Source organism: Cervus canadensis, chromosome 8 (assembly GCF_019320065.1).
Source record: "Cervus canadensis isolate Bull #8, Minnesota chromosome 8, ASM1932006v1, whole genome shotgun sequence".
In the NCBI taxonomy this organism is placed as follows: Eukaryota; Metazoa; Chordata; class Mammalia; order Artiodactyla; family Cervidae; genus Cervus; species Cervus canadensis.
Genome location: NC_057393.1, coordinates 72,679,966 through 72,706,327, shown reverse-complemented (window position 1 = coordinate 72,706,327; position 26,362 = coordinate 72,679,966).

Genomic DNA, 26,362 nt, shown 5'->3' with positions numbered 1-26,362 from the left:
AATATTTTACAACCCACTGAACCATTGGTTGTTCAGCAGGATAAACAGAAATATCCTGTAACTGCAAGTTTGAGGCATGGACAAACAAATTAAGGCTAATTACTTCTGTTTGCTTCCTTGGCTTTGCTTTTTATGTGTTTCTCTTTCTGCTTAAGGAATACAAACAAGAGTACAAATACAAAGCTTTTGGTGCTGTCTTTCTCAGTAGGTATTGCACTTGACAGAGAAATAAACTTCAAAAATTAACTCTAGATCTGAATCATTCATTCCAGCCCTTCAAGCATAATCACTCCAGTTACAAAGTCCACTTTTCAAGAGTTGAATCTGGTGGCCCTTTTCAGAAGGCTATTTTAACCAAGAAGATATTTTCATGTTGGGATCTTCATATTGGGTATTGGGATCTGCTTTATTGACTAGGCCAAAGCCTTTGACTGTGTGGATCACAGCAAACTGTGGAAAATTCTTCAAGAGAAGGGACTACCAGACCATCTTACCTGCCTCCTGAGAAACCTGTATGAAGGTCAAGAAGCAACAGTTAGAACCGGACATGGAGCAACAGACTGGTTCCAAAATGGGAAAGGAGTCCTTTGAGGCTGTATACTGTCACCCTGCTTATTTAACTTATATGCAGAGTAAATCATGTGATGCTGGACTGGATGAAGCACAAGCTGGAATCAAGACTGCCAGGAGAAATATCAATAACCTCAGATATGCAGATGACACCACCCTTTTGGAAGAAAGAGAAGAAGAACTAAAGAGCCTCTTGATGAAAGTGAAAGAGGAGAGTGAAAAAGTTGGCTTAAAACATAACTTTCAGAAAATTAAGATCATAGCATCTGGTCCCATCACTTCATGGCAAATAGATGGGGAAAAAGTGGAAACAGTGAGAGACTACATTTTTGGGCTCCAAAATCACTGCAGATGGTGACTGTGGCCATGAAATTAAAAGATGATTCCTCCTTGGAAGAAAAGCTATGACAAACTTAGACAGCATATCAAAAAGCAGAGAATTACTTTGCCAGCAAAGGTCAGCATCTAGTCAAATCTATGGTTTTTCCAGTAGTCATGTATGGATGTCAGAGTTGGACTCTAAAGAAAGCTGAGTGCCGAAGAATTGATGCTTTTGAACTGTGGTGTTGGAGAAGACTCTTGAGAGTCCCTTGGACTGCAAGGAGATCAAGTCAGTCAATCGTAAACGAAATCAGGCCTGAATATTCACTGGAAGGACTGATGCTGAAGCTGAAACTCCAATATTTTTGCCACCTGATGTGAAGAACTGACTCACTTGAAAAGACCCTGATGCTGGGAAATACTGAAAGCAGGAGAAGGGGATGACAGAGGATGAAATGGTTGGATGGCATCACCAACTCGATGCACATGAGTTTGAGCAAATTCCGGGAGTTCGTGATGGACAGGGAAGCCTGATGTGCTGCATTTCATGCGGTATCAAAGAGTTGGACAGAACTGAGCAATTGAACTGAAATGATTGGGATCTGTAGCTGAAGCTCCAATACTTTGGCCACCTGATTCGAAGAGCCGACTCATTGGAAAAGACTCTGATGCTGGGAAAAATTGAAGGCAGGAGGATAAGGGGACAACAGAGAATGAGATAGTTGGATGTCATCACCTACTCCATGGACATGAGTTTGAACAAACTCTGGGAGATGGTGAAGAACGGGGAAGTCAGGCGTGCTGCAGTCCATGGGGTCGCAAAGAGTCGGACATGACTGAGCCACTGAACAACAATTGTGATCTGGAAGGAATGGGCTCAGTATTAGGCCAAATATGTTATACAGATTAGTTGATAATAAAATTTGAAATGCATTGATTGGATATCCAGGGTTAAAAATATTCCTGATACCAAAATAATGAATTAACATGGCAGACACATAAGCCATTAGTGCCCGCCACAGACCATTCAACAGATGGCTTCTGTACTGTCTGAAGGCATGAACATTTCTACTCTGTTAGTGGTCAATTCTTGTTAGCTGAGAAAAGTTCTGCCTGTCCTTTCTATGCCTGGGATTTTATACTCTGCTGTCTGCTCAATCTGAGCTCAAGTTTAAACTCTTTCAGGGTAACTTCCCTATTCCCCACTTACTTCCAGCCACAGAGATTTCACTCTTCCTTTATTTACATAATACTTTAACATGGCCAAAGGAACATGAAAAGATATCCAACATCACTAATTATTAGAGAAATGCAACTCAAAATTACAATGAGGTATCACCTCACACAAGTCAGAATGCTGCTGCTGCTGCTAAGTCGCTTCAGTGGTGTTCGACTCTGTGCGACCCCATAGACGGCAGCCCACCAAGCTCCACCATCCCTGGGATTCTCCAGGCAAGAACCCTGGAGCAAGTCAGAATAGCCACCATCAAAAAAATCTGCAAACAATAAATGCTAGTGAGGGAGTAGAGAAGCGATAGGACCAGATCCTAGACTGTTGGTGGGAGATGGTGAAGAACAGGGAAGTCTGGCGTGCTGCAGTCCATGGGGTCACAAAGAGTCAGACACAGCTGAGTGACTGAACTGATCAGAGCTGATAACTACTACCTATAAAATAGGTAACTAATAAGAACATGTATAGCACAGGTAACTCTACTCAATAATGGCCTATATAGGAAAAGAATCTTATAAAAGAGTAGATATACATATATGTATAACATTCACTTTGTTGTACACCTGAAACTAACACAACATTATAAGTCAGCTATACTCCAATAAAATTTTTAAAAAAGACTTTAAATCTACTTTTAACAATTTACACTTAAATATAAAATGTGTTTGACTTTCTAGGTATTTTAGCATACTCCTCCAGCTATTTCAATGAACAGAAACTTGATTTTATTCTTTGCTATTAAACTGCAAGTTAGGTCCTCAAAGTATAAAATTGGTTAAATAGGAGGAAATAAAAGTCAGAACTGAAATTCAAATATTTATCATATAATCACACAGATTATTAAAATATGTAAAGTTCTTCATTCAAGTTGATAAATTACCTCCGCCCCGCCTCCCATTCCTAATGCCCATTTTATCTTTCACCACTCTAGCAGTCTCCCCTCAGTCTTAGGTTTAATATTAGACAGAAGGGGGCTGCTGTCTCCCTGTTCCAGCTTGATGGCCACAGTTTCTTCTGATGGCTTGTGCTTATTCTGTAGTGGTGAATTTTGTTACTGATAGATGTTTTATGTAACTTGAATTCGGAGATAGTTCTCCCATTCATAGAGACCATTTCAGAAATCTCATTTTGAAAGTAAAAGATTACCACATAATCTTTTCCTAATAAGACAAATTTGTGTTTCTAATAAAGGGCTCATACCATTTCTAGCTTTTAAGGTATAGTCTCCTTTAAAAATAAGCATAATAATTTTGTTTATTATATATAGATGAGTGACACTGTTACTTTAAAATCAAATAGCATAAATTTCTTTTTCTGCACTCCAGAAATTAATGATAAATGAACACATACAAAGCAAAATTATGTCATATAAATTACTCATATACCATTAAACTACTATTTTGTTTGCATTCACGTATCTCTAAAGTAAAATGTCACTGTATTATCTTAGCTTCAATAATTGAAAACATAGTATGTCTATTATTACAAAAACTAAGAATGAAGGATAATAATACTATTATTACCCAAATATTTAACCTAAAATCTGTTCTTGATCATAATTCCCTCCTAAATTCTATATTTGGGAATTTTTTTCAATGTTTTCCAAGACTAATTTCCTTGTAGTATGGGATGATAGCTATATGTTCTAAGGAAAGCTTATTAGAAAGTAAAATCTCAGCTAGGCTCTTCAGCAGAGTCTGTGTTTGAACCACTGAAATACAAAGAAGAATGTACTCTATGTGATGGATCAATATGAATTAAGGTAGAAATCAGGAACAAGTGCTGTTTGTCCTTTGTCCTAATTAGGATGAGTATCCAGAAAATAAAATATATGTATACATATGTGAAGCTGGAATCAAGATTGCCAGGAGAAATATAAATAACTTCGGATATGCAGCTGACAACACCCTTATGGCAGAAAGTGAAGAGGAACTAAAGAGCCTCTTCATGGAGGTGGGAGTTGAGAATGAAAAAGCTGACTTAAAACTCAGTATTCAGAAAACTAAGATCATGGCATCCGGTCCCATCACAACATGGCAAATGGATGGGGAAACAATGGAAACAGAGACTTTATTTTCTTGGGCTCCAAAATTACTGCAGATTGTGAAATTAAAAGACATTTACTCCTTTAAAGAAAAGCTATGACAATCCTAGATAGCACATTGAAAAGCAGAGACATTACTTTGCCAACAAAGGTCCGTCTAGTCAAAGCTATGATTTTTCCAGGAGTTATGTATGGATATGAGAACTGAATTATAAAGAAGGCTGAGTGCCAAAGAATTGATGCTTTTGAACTGTGGTGTTGGAAAAGACTCTTGAGAGTTCCTTGGACTGCAAAGAGATCAAACCAGTCAATCCTAAGGAAATCAACCCTGAATGTTCATTGGAAGATATGACGCTGAAACTCTAATACTTTGGCCACCTTATGGGAAGACCCAACTTATTTGAAAAGGCCCTGATGCTGGAAAAAATTGAAGGCAGGAAGAGAAGGGGACGACAGAGAATGAGATGGTTGGATGGCATCACTGATTCAATGAACAGGAGTTTGAGCAAGCTCTGGGAGATGGCGAAGGACATAAGCCTGGTCTGCTATAGTCCATGGTGTTGCAAAGAGTTCGACACAACTGGGTGACTGAACAACAACAACAACAACAACAAAATATATATATATATATATATATATATATATATATATATATATATATATACACACACACATACATATATTTTTCCCAATCCAATTCTCAATTCCTAACATCTACTTATATTACTTCTCTGGAATATATGTATTCCACTCATGATACTCCTCTCTTATTATAATAATATTCAAAATAATAACTTAGTTATAACTGGTTGGAATCACAGAAACAGTTGTTATTCATTCAATGTGCAGCACTTTCTGAATCAGGATGAGAGAATCATCACTATTCTAGTGGGACTTCTATTCTTTTGGTAGTTGCCTCTTCTCTGACGTCCAGCTGAAGTAGGTTTAGATCTTTGATGTCCCATGTAGTGTGTGATTATACATTCTTCAGAGTCATTCTTCTTATTTAAAACCCCCGACTTGGTATGGGCTTCAAATCTGAATTAATGAGGAAAGTAATTATGCTCTCCAGTTTCTCTAAGAATCTTTTCAAGTTACTTGCATGCTCCATCAATGTATTACACTTTTTATTTATTATATTTGCCAGTTTTTGTCCCCCAGATATACTTTCCATTTCCTTGAAGGTCCCTTTTTGCTGACAGCTCTTTCCCTCTTTCTCCTTACATCCAGAATGAACACTGACACATCCTTGATTCTTCAAAACACAGCCAACAAAAATCTTCATAATGTTAACTCACTACATTGAAGGTTCAAGGGATGAAATTACAAGGCAAAGAAGAAAAATATAAAGAACAGGATATTTGTAGCAGATATTCTCCTAAAATGAGCACTAAACACTTCCTCCTTGATCTTCTCATGAATAGATGCGTCCTACTTCCTCTCCCCTTAAATGTGAATACAACCTGTGGTGTCCTTTGACCAATAAAATGTCTTGGAAGTGATGTGGTATTAGTTCTGGGCCTTGTTTTAAGAAGACCTTTAGCTTCCACTTTCTTGGAACTCAGCTATTAATACCATGTTGTCAGAAAACCCAAACTATCCAGCTACAAAGTGAGATCATTTATCCTGGAGGATGAATCACCACAGGGAAGGAGTCATTATGTGAAGGAAAGCTGAGGAGCCCCAGCCAGCAGATACCACCTTGGCCCCTAAGTGTATGAGATATCTTTCTGACTGTCTAGACACACGCATCTCCCAAATGAGTGCAACTGCATGTATGATCCCAGGGACACCTGGTTGAATAGAAGAACCACACGGCCAACTGACAGAATCATGAGAAACGACAGCTGTTGTTTTAAGCTACTAAATTTTGGAGACGTATGTAATGCAAAATGTGAGAATCAGAATTGTCTTTGATATTACTTCTGACAAAATCAGTTTGCCAGAAGGAGAGATATCGTATGACATCCTTTATATACAGACTCTAAAAGGAAATAATACAAATGAACTTATTCACAAAACTTAGAATTCTCACAGACTTAGAGAACAAACTTATGGTTGCCAGGTGGAAGGATGGGGGAAGGGTTTGGGATCGACATGTACATACTACTATATTTAAAATGGATAACAAACAGGGACATACTGTTTAGCACAGGGAACTCTGCTCCATGTTATGTGGCAGCCTGGATGGGAGGGGAGTTTGGTGGAGAATGCATACAGGTATATGTATGGCTGAGTATCTTTACTGTCTATCTGAAACCGTCACACATTGTTAATTGGCTATACTCCAATATAAAATAAAAAGTAAAAGAAATCAGTTTTCCAAATCCCTTCATGGGGAGTTGCCTGCTTGGTTTCTCTCACTTAAGCTCTACCTTCCCTTCACCATGATGTAGAAGCTAGTTTACGTCCCATGAAGAGAAATAGATTTTTGGGACTCTGAACTTACTCCTAGGAGCCCAGATTCTTAACTTATTGTGGCATTTTTTGGTTTGTTATTTTTAATTCATTGGTTTTGTTTTATACTGTGGCAAAATTCATTTAACACAAAACTTCCCATCTTGGCCACTTTAAAGTGTACAAGTCTGTTTATGTAGACACTTATACAATTGTGTGCAATGATCACTGCTATATGATTCCAGAACTTTTCATCATACCAAAAGGCAACCTCATTTTCCTCAGCCCCCAACAACTATTAATTCTCTTTCTCTATGGATTTGTCTACTCTATATATTTCATATAAAAGCAATCATACAATATGTAGTCTTTTGTGTCTGTTTTCTCTCATTTATCATAATATTTTCAAAGTTCATCCATCCAACTCTTTGTTTTGTATAAAGAAACAAAGAAAGAAATCTTCCCTTGATCAGTATCTCTGTAGAAGCCCTACACTTTCCCTGAGGATAAAAGCTTCAAAAGTGTTTCAATATTGCCTTTCAGAATTAAGATCAAGGCATTACTTTTGCCTAACTAAAATGTCCTTTGGAGTTGTTTTTGCCTTCCCAAGCAAAACAGCAGCCCTCTTATAAGAAGTGAGTTCTGTAGCCACTCCTATGCAAAAACCTCAGGCAGCTTTAGGTTGAGTAGATGGTCTGCAATATTTACACAGAAAGTCAAGAATTCCTGCAGTGATGAAATTTTATGTGTCAGTCTGATTGGAACACAGGGTGTCAAGATATTGGCCAAATGCTATTCTGGGTATGTCTGTGAAAGTGTTTCTGTATGAGATTAACATCTGAATCTGTAGACTGAGTCAAGCAGATTGCCCCCTTTAACGTGGCTTGGCCTCATCCAATCAACTGAAGCTCTGATTAGAACAAAAATGCTGGGCAGGAATGAACTTTGCCTGACTGCCTGAGCTGGGGCATCGATCTTTTCCTGCCCTTGGAACGGAACTTACAACATAAGTTCTCCTGATTCTCAGGCCTTCAGACTCAGACTAGAAATAGATTTCTGGCTCTCCTGGATCCCCAGCTGTGAATTTTGGAACATCTATAATCATGAAAACAAATTACTTATATACACATATAAGGATCCATCTAGGATATATCTATGTATCTGTCTATCTATCTTAATGGTTTATTTCTCTGGAAAACCCTGACTATAATGCACTTGCCTTTTTTTTTTTTTTTTTAATTTCTTAGCAAACATACTACGTAATAGATCAATACTTCCTTTAGCAACAGACACTGTTTATTCATATCTCTAGAGAAAGCCTTTTACTAAAGCTTTTTACTAACTTCAGATTATAAAATGACTTTGGGCCAAAAGTTTAATACAATTGATAGAGTGCGATGCTATCTTCCTCTCTTTTACTCAATATTCCTCTCCAACATAAATAGTAAAAAAGAGAGAAAAAAAAAGAAAAATTACTTTAAAAGTGTCTAATATTTAGCAATAGTAGACATTAATTAAAACTTGTGCCAAGAAAGACAAATATGATATCTGTTACATGTAGAATCATAAATAAAAGGATACAAATGGACCTATTTATAAAACAGAAATGGACTCACAGACATAGGGGGAAAAAAGAAACAAAAACCTATGGTCCCCAAAGGGGACGGATGGAGAGGGATAAATTAGGAATTTGGGATTAAAGTATGCATTGTGTGCTAAATTGCTTTAGTTGTATCCAACTCTTTGTGATGCTATGGACTGTAGCCCACCAGGCTCCTCTGTCCATGGGATTCTCCAGGCAAGAGTAATGGAGTGGGTTGCCATGCCTTCCTCTAGGGAATCTTCCTGACCCAGGGAAAGAACCCATGTTTCTTAAGTTTTCTGCATTGGTAGGCAGGATCTTTACCACTAGCGTTACCTGCCAAGCCCAGGTTAAAATATACACACTACTGTGTATAAAACGGATAACCAACAATGACCTACTGAATAACACAGGGAACCATCTTTACTATTTTGTAACAACCTATAATGGAAGAGAGTGTAAAAAAAAGAATACATATATTCATAAATATGTATGTATAACTGAATCACTTTACTGGACACCTGAAACTAGCATACCATTGTAAATCAATTATATTCCAATAAAAATTTAAAAAAACAAACATGCATAATTTCTCATTGAAATTAGATATATCTTAATGTTTTCAGACTAAAGATTGAAATTCTGAGAGTTCAGTTTTCATAAGTTATTAAAGAGTCCACTAAAAAAAAAAGAGTTCACTGCATGAGAAATGAGAATCAAAATTTAAGAGCTGGTGCAAAATAAAAATGCCCTGTGTCAAACAAGAAGGGAAATGTACTCATTGTAGCTCTCAGTTAGTCTAACCCCTTGGTTCAGGTTGCATGGACTCAGGCCTCAGTCCTCAGGTAAAGAGCCTATGAGAAAAGAGCATGTCCAAATTCAATCAATTGGGGATTTAGAAAGTCAAATGACAATAGTATCAAGTGCTAATGGCTTCAGCAATAAGACAAGCATCTCTCAGCACTGGTCTGTGCTTTAAGCTAAGGGCAGACATAGACGCCTTGGCCTGTATGTTAGCAGACCTTGCATTAGGTATTAGTGACTGTCAACCTGAAATCTGATCTCTAGCACTGGGCACTGGCAACTTTTTCAGCTTGCATCAGTAACTACCCAGGTCAAGACAGCAGGAAAATTTTGGATACCGTATTGATTTCCAGAAGACTAGCTTGCAAACCATAGTGGAGATATGCTTTGAAAGGACAGTTTGGGGACAGTAAAATCAGTAGCAGAGACGTGCTGTTGTGTGACTGTTAATGATAATACGCTTTATGTCCCCAGGTTAAGGTGACCTAATTTCATGCACAACAATGTCCTGACCTACCCTCTGTATCTTCCACAATGCTGTTTATAAATCCACTGCAACCTGACTTATATAACAACTGTTATTTTCAATAATGAGATAGAATAATAAGAGTCATTTTAACTGTATATCTTCTGCACATAAACTTGTTTTCAAACCTTATCTGGTAGTTAGAATTAAGTCCACTCTTCACTTTTTTATAGTGAACTTTCTATGAAAAATTCAAGCACCAGCCTGAATATAGAAATTTTTGAAATATAAATTAATTTTAAATAATGCAAACTCACATTGTAGTATTCAAGATGAAGCTTTTCCATTTAAATTTCATGAACGATTAAGGGAGTTGAAAAGAAATGTGGATGGACTCAGAGTAACAGTTTGCATTTAGATGTTGGAAATAGTAAGAGAAATGTTTTCATGTTCTTTTCATTTGCATATATATGTAGGCAAAAATGGGAGTAAAGATCAAAAACCTGAACTCTGAATTGGCATTTCAATAAAACAATCTAGTGACAAACTTTTTTTTCATAGATCAACCAATTTTCTTCTTCCAGTATTTCTAGATAAAATATGACAAACCTGACTTTCCCACTTCCTGCAATTTTAGGAGAAGAAAGGTTGTTGTGGAAAATACCTATATGTAATCAACTAATTGTTAGCTAGAAAATGAAATCATCATCTCCTTTCCATATCAAATTCAATTATGCCTCAATTTAAAAGCAATATATGGTGGCATATACATTTCTCTTGAATTTAAATTCAACACCAAAGCTTTAAAGAATAATATAGCAGGGTAACTGAATTTCTTTTTTTTATTTAGGATAACCTTAAAAGCTTAATGCAGAAGGCAATGGCAACCCATTCCAGTACTCTTGCCTGGAAAATCCCCTGGACGGAGGAGCCTGCTAGGCTGCAGTCCATGGGGTTGCTAGAGTTGGACACGACTGAGCGACTTCACTTTCACTTTTCACTTTCATGCATTGGAGAAGGAAATGGCAACCCACTCCAGTGTTCTTGCCTGGAGAATCCCAGGGATGGGGGAGCCTGGTGGGCTGGTGTCTATGTGGTCACACAGAGTCGGACACGACTGAAGCGACTTAGCAGCAGCAGTAGTGGCAGTAAAAGCATAAACTTACTGAACAAATAAAATATAGTCAGCTAATAGTGGTAATACTCATCTGATGCCAGTCAATAGTTCTTTTGTTTTAAGTATTTTAGTAGAATCTTAGAACTCTAAGATAATTTCTCAGTAATTTCGGGAAACGTTCCCTTAACCACCCTTCTGCTACTTCACTTTTACAACCTTGGTCAAATAGTGAGACAGTCAATAAAACAGGTTTTTGGTTACACCGTTGTGAAAAACATATTTCACAAATTATTTTAACAGTGATAGTGAGGTTACTTTGAAGATAGATCAGAAAAGTTTCCCTTACATGAGATGGTTGTTTTCTGATGGATTTATATAATTCTGCCCCCAGAGGTATTATCACTCCACTTTTAAATATAATACACTGAAGAAAAGAAGGTATTCTTAAATAACCACTTGATGGAATTTTAATGAGCAAATATCGTGTTCTAGACACTTTAAAATATCAAAACAGGCTTCTAACAAAAGGAAAGAAAACATGTATAATCAGAGACGATGTCTGCAAAGCCATGTACACAATTCTCAGACAGGCATAATTTTAAGTCCTTTTAAGATGTCAAAACTCACTAGCTAACACACCATTTTACCAAATTATCTTCTCTACTGAAGGTAAGATTTGCACTAAATTGATCAAATTTAGATGATTTACCTAAAAAAAAAAAAACCCAACGTAATTAAATGAAGCAAAAGAATATTTAAATTATTTCTAGTATAACCTAAAAGTCAATAAATAGATTTAGGGAATGACTGTTTTTAAAAGAGTAATTAGACTTATTTCTTAAATTCAAAAAGCTTTTTTTATGGTTCCCATATATTTTAATTTTCTACTTTCATTGCATGTAAACTGTATGTCCTATTACCAGTACACTCCAATTTAAGTGAATCTCTGGTTTCAAGAAGATTTCCTGAAACATCTCTACACTACTTAGCAATATTATCACAGTGGTCTATATCCATCTGAGAGCAAATAGTTAGCATCTGTTTGGACATGATAGGAAAAGAAACAAAACAAGATAGATCTAGGTAATGATAAATTTGACCCATATGTAGATCAGCCACATCATACTCCATAAATCATCATTTAGTTATTGTCTCCCTTAACATTTTTTATTATGTTGGAAGTAGCAACATATAGAGGATGTATAAAAATTGTGGAGATAATATTCAAATATAAGTGTTAATTCTTAAGTCCAGTGTATACTTAAAAGCCTATACAATATCATACAAGCATTTTAACCAGATCCTTACTAGAAGAAGAGATGGTTAACAGGCAAATGCATTTGCTAGATTTCTCCAGAGGAAGAGAACCAACCAATGGGTGTCTCTCTGCGTGTATGTATTTATGGAGAGATAGAGGAAGGGGGAGAGGGAGAGAGAGAAATGGGGGGATTAACTCATGCAATTATGGAGGTCCAGAACTCCCAAGATCTCCTGTTGCAAGCTGGAAAACCAGGAAAGCCAGTGGTGTAGTTCAGTCTGGGTCCAGAGATCACAGGAACCAGAAGCTGTGATGTCCAAGAGCAGGAGAAGATGGATGTCCCAGCTTAAACTAAAAGTGAATTCATCCTTCTTGGTGTTCTGTTTAGGCCCTCAGTGGACTGAGTGATGCCCACCCACACTGGGGAAGGCAATCTACTTTACTTGTTTTGCCAATTCAAATGCTAATCTCTTCAGGCAACAACTTCACAGACACATCCAAAAATAATGTCTTGTCAATTATCTGGACATTCTTAAGCTCAGACAAGTTGACACAAACATTTAAACACCACAGCAGCTTATCAATTACTTACAAACAGGCTCTTGGAGAATCCTCAGACTGCTGAATGCTCCTGTATGATTGTATTCAAAACAAAACTATAGAATATGACAGTGCCTATTTTCTGTCACAGCTGAAGCTCATCAACTGCTTTTTCATTCTAGCTTCCAATAGGGATAACATTAGAGTGTTCCCTGAAGCAATGTGGAGTAATGACTGAGGCTCTTCTAAGGACCACCTCACTTTAGTGGGGTGAGCCAATTTTAGTTTTTTCACCAGAATCACTTGTATTTTCCAGTGCATAGTCTTAAAAGATGGCTGCCATTAATTCCTTTCCTCCTACACACACACACACGTGCTGTTCTAACCATTAAAAAGCAATCTATTCACCTTCCCTTTGTTAGCAGACTGCAGCAGAAATGATACAGTGCCTCTGCTAGGTCTAGTCTTTAAGGGGCCTGGTAGGTTCTGCTCTCTTTCTAGAAAAGTCAGCCACTAGGCTGAGCAGAAAACAGTGATGTTCTACTGAATAAGGGGAGAACAGATGAACAGAGAGTCTAAGTGGAGATGAAGCAGCGATCAAACATATCAGTAAAGCTTTCTCAGACATTTTGGCACAGCTGCAAGGTAAATGTCAGTGACTGAGTGATTTCAGTCAGTGTCACATGGAGTAAAAGAACCTCCTTGAATTCGAAATAATAAAATCTTTAAGAACAATAAATATTAAGTCAGTAAGTTCTAGGGTGATGTTTTTATACAGCAATTAATATCTGAAACATGTGTCTATGACAGAGAAGCCAATACTTAATAGTATTCTAAGGTTTTATCTTATGACTTGAATTAAGCTAGACATGCTTTTAGTTCACAAAATGAGTAAGGACAAGGAAGTTGGAAATATAAACACACATGCCAAGGCCCAGATATGGACACAAACAATAGGAAAGTCAAGTTATGGAAACAGCCGTTCTCACTCTAATATAATCAAATAGCTTTTTCTGAGATCTGGATTAATTTATCCACCTTCCTTCCTGTCCACGCCCCTGAAGATTTACCTAACATTTTCAAGTTAATCAGAGTCGCCTTCTCGGAAACGGGAGTCCTCCCACACTGTTGGTGGGAATGTTCTCCAGATACTATGGAGAACAATATGGAGGGTCCTTTAAAAACCAACAATAAAACTATCATATGATCCAGCAATCCTACTCCTGGGCATATACCCAGAGAAAACCATAATTCAAAAAGACACATGCACCCCAATGTTCGTTGCAGCCCTATCTACAATGGCCAGGCAAAGAAAGCAACCTAAATATCAACAGAGGAGTGGATAAAGAAGATGTGGTGCATACCTACAATGGAATATCACTCAGCCATAGAAAAGAACAAAACAATGTCATTTGCAGCAACATGGATGGACCTAGAAATTGTCACACTGAATGAAGTAAGTCAGACACAAAGCAAATATCATATTGCTTGTATGTGGAATAAAAAAGGGGCTACAAATGAAATTATTTACAAAACAGAAGGCAAGCCACAGATGTAGAAAATAAACTTATGCTTACCAGGGGATAGGGAAGGAGTGATAAATTGGGAGACTGGGACTGACATATACATAATACTGTATATAAAATAGATAAATAAAAAGGATCTGCTGTATAGCACAGAGAACTCTACTCAATACTCTGTAATGGCCTACATGGAAAAAGAATCTAAAAAAGGAGTGTGTATGTGTGTGTGTATACACACAGATTCACTTTGCTGTATATCTGAAACTAACACAATGTTGTAAGTCAATGATATCCCAATAAAACTTATTTAAATTTTTTTTAAAAAATTTAAAAAGTAAACTGCATTTTCCTTAACATACTAAATTTCAAAAAAATATATCCTTCCTCAAAGGAGACTTTGAGGATATCTAATGCCATACTTCAAAAACATCTACCCATGATTCTCCGAGTGGTCTAGCCATTCACAATCTTCAAAATTCTCTCCAAATAAGAGATTTCTCTTGGGATTCTATTGCTTTCAGAAGTGTAGAAAAGTTTATATTCACTGAAATATTACTTCTCTCTCTGAAGCAACTTGTTCTTTAGATACTACCATTAAATTATTTTACAGACAATAGAAAAATCTTCAAAAGTAGGCAAGATTCTTTAGCATTGCTTAAATTCACAAGAATCCATCAAAGAATTGACTCTTGTTGCATACTTTTATTTTTCTCATGTCCCTATATGTAAAGCAAACCTCCTTAACAACCATAACATATTTCCCCTCTCTACCTTATCTCTTCATCAGTTTTGAAAGCTGTTTTGCTAGGCATAGAATTCTTTTTTGACATTTTTTCCAGAATATCTAAATAGACTTCTACAAAGAAGACATACAGATGGTGAAAGAGCACATGAAAAGATGGTCAAATTCTTTGTCAGAGAAATTCAAATCAAAACTACAATGAGGTATTACATGACACCAGTCAAAATGCCCACCATCAAAAAACCTACAAACAATAAATGTTGGAGAGGGTATACAGAAAAGAGAACTCTCCTATATTGTTAGTGGGAACATAAATTTCTATAACCACTATGGAGAACAGTATGAAGGCTCCTTAAAAACCTAATAATAGAGCTACTGTATTATCCAGCAATCCCACTCCTAGGCAAACATCCAGAGAAAACCATAATTCAAATGGATACATGCACTCTAATATTCTTTGCAGCAGTGTTAACAAGAGCCAAGATATGGAAGCAACCTAAACGTCCATTGACAGATGAATGGTTAAAGAAGATGTGGTACAGATATACAGTGGAATATTACTCAGCCATTAAAGAATGAAGTAATGCTATTTGCAGCAACCTGGATAAACTGAGAGATCATCATTCTAGGCAAAGTAAGTCAGACAGGAAAGACAGATGTTATACGATATAGTTATCGTATATATGGTATCTAAAAATGATGCAAATAAACATATTTACAGAAACAGAAACACACTCACAGACTTGTAAAACAAACTTATGGTTACCAAAAGGAAAGGTGGGGAGGAGGGATAAAATAGAGGCTGGGATTAAAATATACACACTATTATATATAAAATAGATAATCAATAGGGATCTACTATATACCATAGGAAATTCTACTCAATATTCTGTAATAACATACATGGGAAAAGAATCTGAAAAAGAGTAGATGTATGTATATGTTAGCATCACTGACTCAATGAACTTGAATTTCAGCAAACTCCAGGAAATAGTGGAGGACAGAGGAGCCTGGCATGCTACAGTCCATAGGGTCACAAAGGGTTGGACAAGTCTTAGTAACTGAATCACTCTGCTGCACACCTAAAACTAACGTGACATTGTCAATCTGCTATGTTGTTATTGTTCTGTTGCTAAGTCATGTTCGGTTCTTTGCAACCTCATGGACTCTAGCACTCCAGGCTCCTCTGTCCTCCACTATCTCCCAGAGTTTGCTCAAATTCGTGTCCATTGAGTCAGTGAGGTTATCCAACCATCTCATCCTCTGCTGCCCCCTTCTCCTTTTGCCTTCAATCTTTCCCAGCATGAGACTCTTTTCCAATGAGTCAGCACTTCTTCGCATCAGGTGGCCAAAGTATCGGAGCTTCAGCTTCAACAACAGTCCTTCCAATGGAAATTCAGGGTTGGCTTCCTTTAGGATTGACTGGTTTGATCTCCTTGATGCCCAAGGGACTCTCAAGAGTCTTCTCCAGCATTGCAATTCAAAAGCATCAATTCTTCGGCGCTCAGCCTTCTCTATGGTCCAGGTGGTTCAGATGGTAAAGAATCTGCCTGCAGTGCAGGAGACTCAGATTCACTCCGTGGGTCAGCAAGATCCCCTGGAGAAGGGAAGTGTAACTCACTCCAGTATTCTTGCCTGGAGAATCCCATGGGCAGAGGAACCTGGTGGGCTACAGTCCATGGGGTTGCAAAGAATCAGACATAACTGAGTGACTAACATATATCCATACATGACTACAGGAAAAACCATAGCTTTGACCATAGACCTTTGTCAGCAAGGTGATGTCTCTGTTTTTTAATGCATTGTTTAGGTTTGTCATATTTCCTTCCAAGGAGCAAGCATCTTTTAATTTCATGGCTGCAGTTTCCGTCTGCAGTGATTTTGGAGCCCAAGAAAATAAAATCTGTCACTGATTCCACTTTCTCCCCTTCTATTTGCCATGAAGTGATGAGACCAGATGCCATGATCTTTGTTTTTTGAATGTTGAGTTTTATGCCAGCTTTTTCACTCTCCTCTTTCACCCTCATCAAGAAGCTGTTTAGTTCCTCTTCACTTTGCCATTAGAGTAGTATCATCTGCATATCTGAGGTTGTTGATACTTCTCTTGGCAATCAACATTGCCAAGCTTGTGATTCATCCATTTCTATATTTCACATGATGTACACAGCATATAAGTTAAATAAGCAGGGTGACAATATAAAGCCTTGTCAAACTCCTTTCCCAATTTTGAACCAGTCCATTTTTCCATGTCCAGTTCTAACTTACTTGTTTCTTGACTGGCATACAGGTTTCACAGGAGATAGGTAAGATGGTCTGGTATTCCCATCTCTTTAAGAATTTTCCACAGTTTGTTGTGATCCACACAGTCAAAAACTTTAGCTCAGTCAATGAAACAGAAGCAGATGTTTTTCTGGAAATCCATTGCTTTCTCTATGGTCCAACAAATGTTTACAGTTTGATCTCTGGTTCCTCTGCCCCTTTTGAAACCCAGGCTGTACATCTGAAAGTTCTTGGCTCATGTATTGCTGAAGCCTAGCTTGAAGGATTTTGAACGTAACCTTGCTAGTATGTGAAATGAGTGCAATTGTATTGCAGTGTGAACATTCTTTGGCATTGCCCTTCTTTGGAATTTGAATGAAAACTGACCTTTCTAGTCCTGTGGCCACTGCTGACTTTTCCAAATTTGCAAATCAACTATATTTCAATATAAAATAAAACTTTTTTTAAAAAGAGATTTTTCCATTGTCCTACAGTCTGTTGAAATCCTTTTCTTTGTTTCCCTTTTGTTACCTTTTTTCCTTTGGTTCCTTCAAGAATATCTGTTTATCAATGACTTTAGGACTTTAAATATGTTGTCTAGATGGTTGTTGTTTTTATTTACTCTGTTGGCATTGCCTGAGCTTCTTGAATCTATGGTATCTTTTACTAATTTTGAAAAATAATTGACCATTAATTACTTAAATATTCCTTCTTCCCAGTTTTCCTGCTGAGGTTCTAAATACCCGTATATTTGATAGTGTTCTATAGTTCTTGGATGCTCTCTCCTGGTTTGTTGTTTTTCTTTTTTATCACTTTGTGTTTCAGTTTGGGTAATTTCCTTTGGCATAGCTTTTGAGTTCAGTGATTTTTTTTTTTTTCCCCTCCCCTGTGTTGAGTTGACCGGTGAGCCCATTGAAGGTTTTTTTTTTTTTTCATCTCTTTAACTACGTTTTGCATTTTTATAATTTTCACTTAATTTTTATTATAATTTCTGTATCTAGGTTTCACTTACCCATCTGATCTGATTATACTTACTGCCCATTTTTGTCTACTAAAGCACTTAAAATATACACATTTATTTAAATATGCTGTTAGAAAGCTTTAACATCTCTTTCATAATTACTTATGGTCTGCTGATTGCTTTATCTCTTGATTTTTTTTCTCTTTATCCCTTGATTTTTTTTCTCTTTGACTCTTTGTATCCTTTGTAATTTTTTGTTGATAGCTAAATCTTATATACAATCATGGAAATTGAAATGAAGCATATTATGTTTAGAAATGAGCAGAAATCTTCAGTGTGGACAGAAGATTTAGTCTTATCAGAAGCCAAACAAGATCAGGGATTTGTTTTATCTGTGGTTACCTATAGTGAACCACAGGCTTCAAACCCCTCTAATGTCATCTTGTTATTATGTATAAGGTAAGGCTTGGTTTGCAGACAGTCCACCTATAAGATGTCTGCTGCACCCTCAGACATTACTTCAGGTCTTCCTTTTGTTCTCAGCCTCGCAGCAGATTACTCTCCATGCTCTTGACTTTTTCCTACCAATAAGCTTCTGTTTCTGTTGTTATTCAACACTTTTTACTTTGTCAAGCTAGAGGTGAGGGGCTGGAGCGGGCATGCTCTTTCTGCTCTGACTAAATCTATCGTAGACACTGCATATCTGTCTCAGTGGTGGAAGTTCTCAGTAATCCTGCATGTAGGTTGGAGCCAAGCATGTGTTCCTTATCCATCAACAATAGGTAAAGGACTCTTCATGTTTATTTCTTCTAGTTGCAAAGGTTTTCACCAGTGACTAAAGTAGCAGCATTTATTCCCCTTCTCTCAGCTGTTTAGGACTTTCATTTCTAACAAAGACAGGAAAGAATGATCTGGATGAGACTTTGAGCCTTTACCAGAGTGGCTGCTGCCCTCTCCTTCAGGCTTGCTCTACGAGAACCATTTCCTCAGGTCCCTTCCCTTGCCCTCATCATTTTATTGTGAGCAACCAGTGATATCCATGGATTTCACATGAACATGAAATTTCCTTGTTTCTATGGTCTCCAGAGTTTATATGACCTTGCTACTCCACACTTGGCCTGCAGTGGCTTGTTAAACATTTCAGGTGAATCTGCCTCACCATTTTCCAATAGATAGGCCCCCACTGGCCAGAGTTTCACCCTATCTCTTCTTGATCATACCTGTCTAATCCCTAGATTATCAGCTAGTTGTTTTCCTATGACTTGAGCTCTCTGATGGGTTCCAAAATTTGTGAATTTTTCATACTGTGAAGAGTTCTTGTTGTTGTTATTTTTGCAATGGTGGGAGTAATCATTCTTCCAGATGTCTACATCCTAGGTGTTATGTAGTCAAAATATTTACACAATTAAAAAAAACAAAACCTATAGAAGTCTACTTACTCAGTATAAAACAGCAGCTATATTCATCAGGGTCTAGTCAGAAAAACAGAAACTCTACTGTTTGAATAGATAATATTATATGTATCACAAGTAGTATAAACATGCAATGTTTAATATCCCTGGTGGCCCAGTAGTAAAGAATCCGCCTGCCAGTGCAGGAGACTCAGATTCCATTTCTGGGTTGGAAAATCCCCTGGAAGAGGAAATGACAACCCACTCCAGTATTCTTGCCTGGGAAATCCCATGGACAGAGGAGCCTGGCGGGCTACAGTCCATCGGGTCCCAAAGAACTGGAAATGACTGAGCACACACACACACAAAGAAAATCCTAGGGAATTTTGCAACAGCTATCAAAACGCTTGAAAGAAAAAAATTAAAAGGAAACCCTCAAGCGACACATAAGTAGGAACTCCAGAAAGTAACTCTATCCCTGCCTAGGGACATGGGAATAGGAGGGGTCTGGGGTTATCAGAGCAGAGAAGTGAGCAGATGAGGGCCTGGCTCTGGGACTCAGCCATCTGGTGAGCTCACCGCCAGGCTGCTGCTGGCACCTCTAATGGGTATGATAGGCTGATCTGGAGTTGGCAGGAAGAAAAGACAAAGATTGGAAGCAATTGGTGTTGTTCATAGGAAGGGCTTTACAGGAATGACTCCAACAAGAAAAAACAAACTAGAAGCAGCAATTTCTTCTTTTATCTCCTTCCTTCTGGCCTCTCTCCAGTATATCCTACTGGCATAATTTAACAGTTTGGCAAAGGGGAAATAGTTTTCACAGTCCCAGCCTCACCATCACAAAGCCTATAAAAGGTATGTTTGGAGCTGAAAGACAGTAGCTTAATAACTATCCCACTAGGATTCTTTTATTTTCAACAGGCTGAGTGAATTGTAAGTAGAGATTTTAAAGTGTTTTCAATTTTATAAACTATGCTTCATTAAATACCCATATCTAAATTGTAACAATTATTCATCTAAATAAATTCATTTTAGCAGAACCAGTATATGTTCAAATTTCTATCATTAGAGAAACAACCGTCCGTTTTAAATTCCTATGGCTAAATATTATTCTTTTGGACAGCACATTATTGACAATGATGGAGAAGAACACTTTTAATATTTCTTTGTTTTGCTGAATTTCAACTGAGCTGACAGTTGCATTAACTAAGGAGTTTCCACTTGGCTGTTCGGAACATTTATTACTCCAGAAAGTATTTATTTTAAGAGTATATACTTAGTGAACTTTAAAAAACAAAAAAAGAACCTTGATCTGTCATAAAAGAGAGGCTATATTTTGTTACATGTTTATTAAAATCAAGATCAAAGTCTACAAAAATGAGATAGGTAAAGGAAAGGAAAAAGAAGAGAAAAAATATATTCTTACTTCTCTTTTATTAATACTATCTTTTATTTATATTATTCAAGTGGCTCAGTATAAATTGAATAAGCAATTTTATACATCAAAGAAGAGGCCACCCATGCCAATTACTAGAATTCTTATCAACTCTTATCAAGTTGATAAATTTTTATGGTAGCACATATTCTAGAATAATTTTAATTTCTAAATTTTCACATTATAAGAATAAGTTCCTAGTAAATAATAGAAGTTTAATAACTGTTATTCGAAATGGTTACATGAATGAACTGGGGAAAAAAAGTCTGGGAAAACAAATGAACAAAACTAAATATTTTCTGCTCTGGGAAATATGTGGAAAGAAATTCAGCAAGTAAATTCTGTTAATTATAAATGTATACTCAAAATCACATTGGTTATTTTTTTCCAATATAAAAAAACTAGTTAAAATCATATTCACTGTAGGAAATATCACCTTCTTTCTTTGAAAATCTATGTCAATATTATTCATATCAAAATAGCAACTTTATAGATAGGTAGATAGGCAAACAGGTTGAGTAAAGCTTCACAATTCTTGTACATTTCTGAATTTCTGGATTGGTATAGAATATAAAAAGGAAAGATGGGACTTCTTGTTAGTATGGGCAGGTTAGATCTAGAGGAAGAAAATTGAAAATATGACTATGTTTACCAAAGGTTGATAAAATGGATCCTGCTGGTTATAAAAATTCTGTAATAAATTTGAGAATAGAGCATATGCTCTTGAAAGGAAGAGGGTAAATTGGAACGTATATATATTTCATCAATGTTGAAAACTTAATTATAAAGAATTTTCCTCTAGAAAATTTGCTAAGACTCTCTATAGTTATTGGTTCAACTTTTCTTTGTTACTTTTATTATGTTTTAGAGGTAGATCATCCTTTCTTTGAGGGTTTTTTTTTTTTTTTTAATTTTTGATTCAATGAAAGCATAACCAGGAAATTGGGTTCTTCCACTGAACACACTTATCAAACAGACTGTTTCAAATTGCTTTGGCTTGGAGACAAAGTCAGCTTCAGTAAAAGTGCTATTTATTTTAAAAGGAAATATTCTTTTTGTAATCCTGATCAGAATTCATTCCTGACACTTTAGAAAATGTGTCCAGAGTCCAAAGTTAGCATCACTATTTTATCTTAATAGTACGTTAAAAAACTTTAGTACAAATACACATATACACACACACATACAGTATTCAGAAATATTTTGTCCCACATTTTATCACCAAATAACTTTTCGGTTGAGCAAGGGGCTTTCTTCTGAAAATACATATACAGAATTTATTCTGTTCCCTCTACAGATAAATCCTAGGTAGAGATTTGTGTAAATGATGTATCAAAATTCATCTCAACATCTCTCCATCTCAAATCAAAGATGATAACAACCTATAATTTTATTCATGAAACAGGTGGCTCAGTATAAATTTGACTGGAATAAAATATCTTTCAGTTTCACCAAATGAACCAAACTGTAAACAGGAGCTCCTCTAGTTTCTCTGACAGAGTTTTCACTATTCTGTCATCTCTCTGATGCACAAAAGGAGATACTTTTATTTTACTTCATTTAAAAAATTTTATCCAGATTTCATAGTTATCCTCAATGTGCAGGTTGGTATAAATTAACTGTCAGATAAAAACAGGAATCCTTTGGGTCATTTCTTGAAATATTTCCCTCTTTCATTTCTCTCTTGTTTCACTTAAACTATTATCAGTTGGCTGATTTACATTTTGGGCCAATTTTCTAATTTTATTACTATTTATTACAATCCTTTTTCTAACAAGGTAATTACACAATTTTATTTTTTTCAACATTTTTCTCTCACTCTTTCCCCTCACTTCCTCTCTCATTCCCTCCCTCTTTTTCTCTCCCTTCCTTTCTGCTCCTCTCTCTCCATTCACAACTTTTTAATTTTTAAAGTTTAATTTTCAATTTTTTTCCTTTACATATATTTCTTATTTCATAGATGCAATATCTTCTCTATTTTATGAGGACAACAATTTTTATTTCCTTTGTTATTTTAGTCATCCTGATGAGGTATACTTTAAAAATCACAAAATATTAATATATACATTTTGAGCTTACATTTTAAGTTTAATGAGCTTTAATAAATACATATTCATATAATCACCATCTCAATTGTGATGCAGAATATTGCTATCATCTCTTACCTCTTGCAGTCATTACCACATAAAATTCAAGCACATAGCTTATCTTTTCTTTGTCTGAATATAAAATGATATTTTATGCTTTTGCCTCTGGATAAAATTCAAGTTGTTTACAGTTTGGCACTATTATGAGTAAAGTGTGTGTTCAGTCAATCAGTCATGTCTGACTCTTTGTGACCCTATGGACTGTATGTAGCTTGCCAGGCTCCTCTGTCCACAGGATTTCCCAGGCAAGATTACTGGAGTGGGTTGCCATTTCCTCCGCCAGGGGATCTTCTTGACCCAAGTATTGAACCCATATCTCCTGCACTGCAGGCAGATTCTTTACTACTGAGCTACCAGGGAAGCCTAGTATAATCATTTGTGTACACATAATTTTATAGGTGTGCAATTACTTAGGAGTTGAATTGCTGAGTCATACTTTCACTTTATGAGGGACTGAAGGGCTTTTCCAAAGAAATTTTATCATTTAATATTCACATCTGCAATGAGTGATCTGATAATATCAATATTTTAATTTTTAAGTGGATATGAAGTGGTACTTATTATAGTGTGGCTCTTGTTGAGGATCAATGAGGTTGCATCCTCTTTCCATACATTCTTTAGTCATCTACATATTCTCTTCTGTGAAGTATTCTCTTTTATAAGTATTCCTGTATTTACCTCTTTGTTAAAAAAAATGCAGGATTAAAACAATTTTACTATATTCTGGATATAATCCTTTTTATAGACACATATTTAAAAAATAGTTTCCCATTTTGTATTTCCTCTTTTATTTAGTTCCCTAATAAAAAAGATTTTCAGCTCATTGAATAAAGTTTAACAATTTTTACCTTTATGGTTAACTGCTTTTTAATGTTCTGTCAATGAATACTTAAAGCCACAAAGATTTTCTCTCACATTTTTTTTCTAGTTGTTTTCTGCTTTAGCTTTAATTTACATATTTAGTTTCATGTTTCTCTTCAATTAATTTTCTTTCAGGTAGGGAGAGAAGTTTATTTTTCTCTATCTTTATTTCCACTTGTTATAATTCAGTTGCACAGTTGTGTCTGACTCTTTGCCTCACCATGGACTGCAACACACCAGGCTTCCCTGGCCATCACAAACTTCTGGAGCCTGTTCAAACTCATGTCCATTGAGTCAGTGATGCCATCCAACCATCTCATCCTCTGCCTTCCCCTTCTCCTCCCGCCTTCAATCCTTCCCAGCATCAGGGTCTTTTCCAATGAGTTAGTTCTTCGCATCAGGTGACCAAAGTATTGAAGCTTCAGCATTAGTCCTTCCAATGAATATTCAGGATTGATTTCCTTTAAAGACTGGTTTGATCTCCCTTGCAGTCAAAAGGACTCTCAAGAGTCTTCTCCAACACCACAGTTCAAAAGTATCAATTCTTTGGTGCTCAAACTTCTTTGTGGTTCAGTTCTCACATCCATACATGACTACTGGAAAAACCATAGCTTTGACTAGATGGACCTATGTTGGCAACATAATGTCTCTGTTTTTTAAAATGCTGTCTAGTTTTATCATAGCTTTTCTTCCAAGGAGCAAGTGTCTTTTAATTTCATGGCTGCAGTCACCATTTGCAGTGATTTTGAGGCCCAAGAAATTAAATTCTCACTGCTTCCACTGTTTCCCCATCTATTAGCCATGAAATGATGGGACTGGATGTCATGATCTTAGATTTTGGAATATTGAGTTTTAAGCCAGTTTTTCACCTTCATCAAGAGGCTGTTTAATTCCTCTTCACTTTCTGCCATAAGGGTGGTGTCATCTGCGTATCTGAGATTATTGATATTTCTCTGAACAATCTTGATTCCAGCTTGTGCCTTGTCTAGCCAAACATTTCACATGATGTACTCTGCATGTAAGTTAAATAAGCAGGGTGACAATATACAGCCTTGACATACTCCTTTCCCAGTTTGGAACCAGTCTGTTCCATGTCCAGTTTTAACTATTGCTTCTTGACCTGTAAACAGACTTCTCAGGAGGCAAGCAAGGTGGCTTGGTATTCCCATCTCTTTAGGAATTTTCCAGTTTATGACAGCATACATACATACATAGGTCACTAGACCTTCCCTGGTGGCTCAGATGGTAAAGAATCTGCCTTCAAGTCAGGAGACCTGGGTTTATCCCTGGGTCAAGAAGATCCCCTGGAGAAGGGGATGGCTATACATTCCAGTATTCTTGCCTGGAACATTCCATGGATAGAGAAGCCTAGTAGGCTATAGTCCATAGGTCACTAAGGCCTATTTACTTTCTTTAATGCTTTATTCTCCATTTTTCTAATTGATTTATCTGATTAGATATTGCATAAGTCCAATTATTTGATTCTATAATTCCTGTGGATATATCATCAAGTTGAGTTTCCATTTTCTAAAGTCTAAAGCATTCTGCTATTAACCCTAACATGAACTTTGTGTTTCAGTTGTTATAACACTCTTATCCAGTATTTCCATCTTGTTGTATTTTGAAATTTTCATTTTTTTTAATGCTAAGATTTCCTACATGATTACTCATTAAGATCATATTATTTTTCATTACTTATTGTATGTATTCACAATACTGTTTTTTAAATTTGCTAAATCTATTATCTGGACAATTTGGGGGTCTCTTTCTACTTATTACATTTTTTTGGCTATGCATCACAATTTTCTATCTTCTAGAAATACAGTGTTTTTATTATATATATATGGCATTAAAATTGATATATTACACAGATGCTCAATTTTTTTTTTCCTCTACAAAGTGTAGATCTTTTTTTCCTGGATGATTAGTGACTGGTCTCTTTAAACAGATCTGGGTTTGGTTTTATATTTTGTTGAAGTGGGTTGGTAGAAAGTTCAAGGCACTTACCAAGCACCTCTAACATGTTGAGACTCAAACTCCTAAAGATGGCTTTGTGACAGGACATGAGTTTTATTCCTAAGGCACAATTCTGCTGATACCTTAATTAAATAAATGTTCAGGTGCTGAAAAGGTCTCCACTCTGCTTGTGCTTGAATTCAAATGTCTGCTACCATTGGTTGATTTCTGTTTATTTTGTTCTACTCTCAACCCAGAAGCAGCTCAGAATTTCATATGATCTTACCTGGAAAAATCATAATTCCACTCTCAGCCAGAGACTTGTAGGAAGCCGCCACACAGATTTCTGTTTCCCCCTCACCCCTGCACTTTATCCCCCTTACTCAGAGAATTCCTTCTTAGTGATTGCAAACTGTAGCTGCTTTAGTAGGCAGATCCTGATCTCTGCTTTCTCAGCTCAGAAACTTGGTTTGAATTTTTCTTCTCTGTTCCACAGTTAGGAAATTGTTCCTGGACAGGGTGCTGAGATAAATATAGGGCTTACTCATGAGTTCCTTTCATTCAGAGATTGCAGTTTTGACTGCCCATTATCCTATGCTTGAAAATAGTTATCTCAGAGGCAAATTATTATATAGTGCATGGAAAAAGACATGCATGGTATTTAGATTGAACAATAGTAATGCTTATATGGTTTTGAAATGTCAAATGACTGTACTACCCAAGGTAATTGACAGATTCAGTGCAATCCCTATTAAAT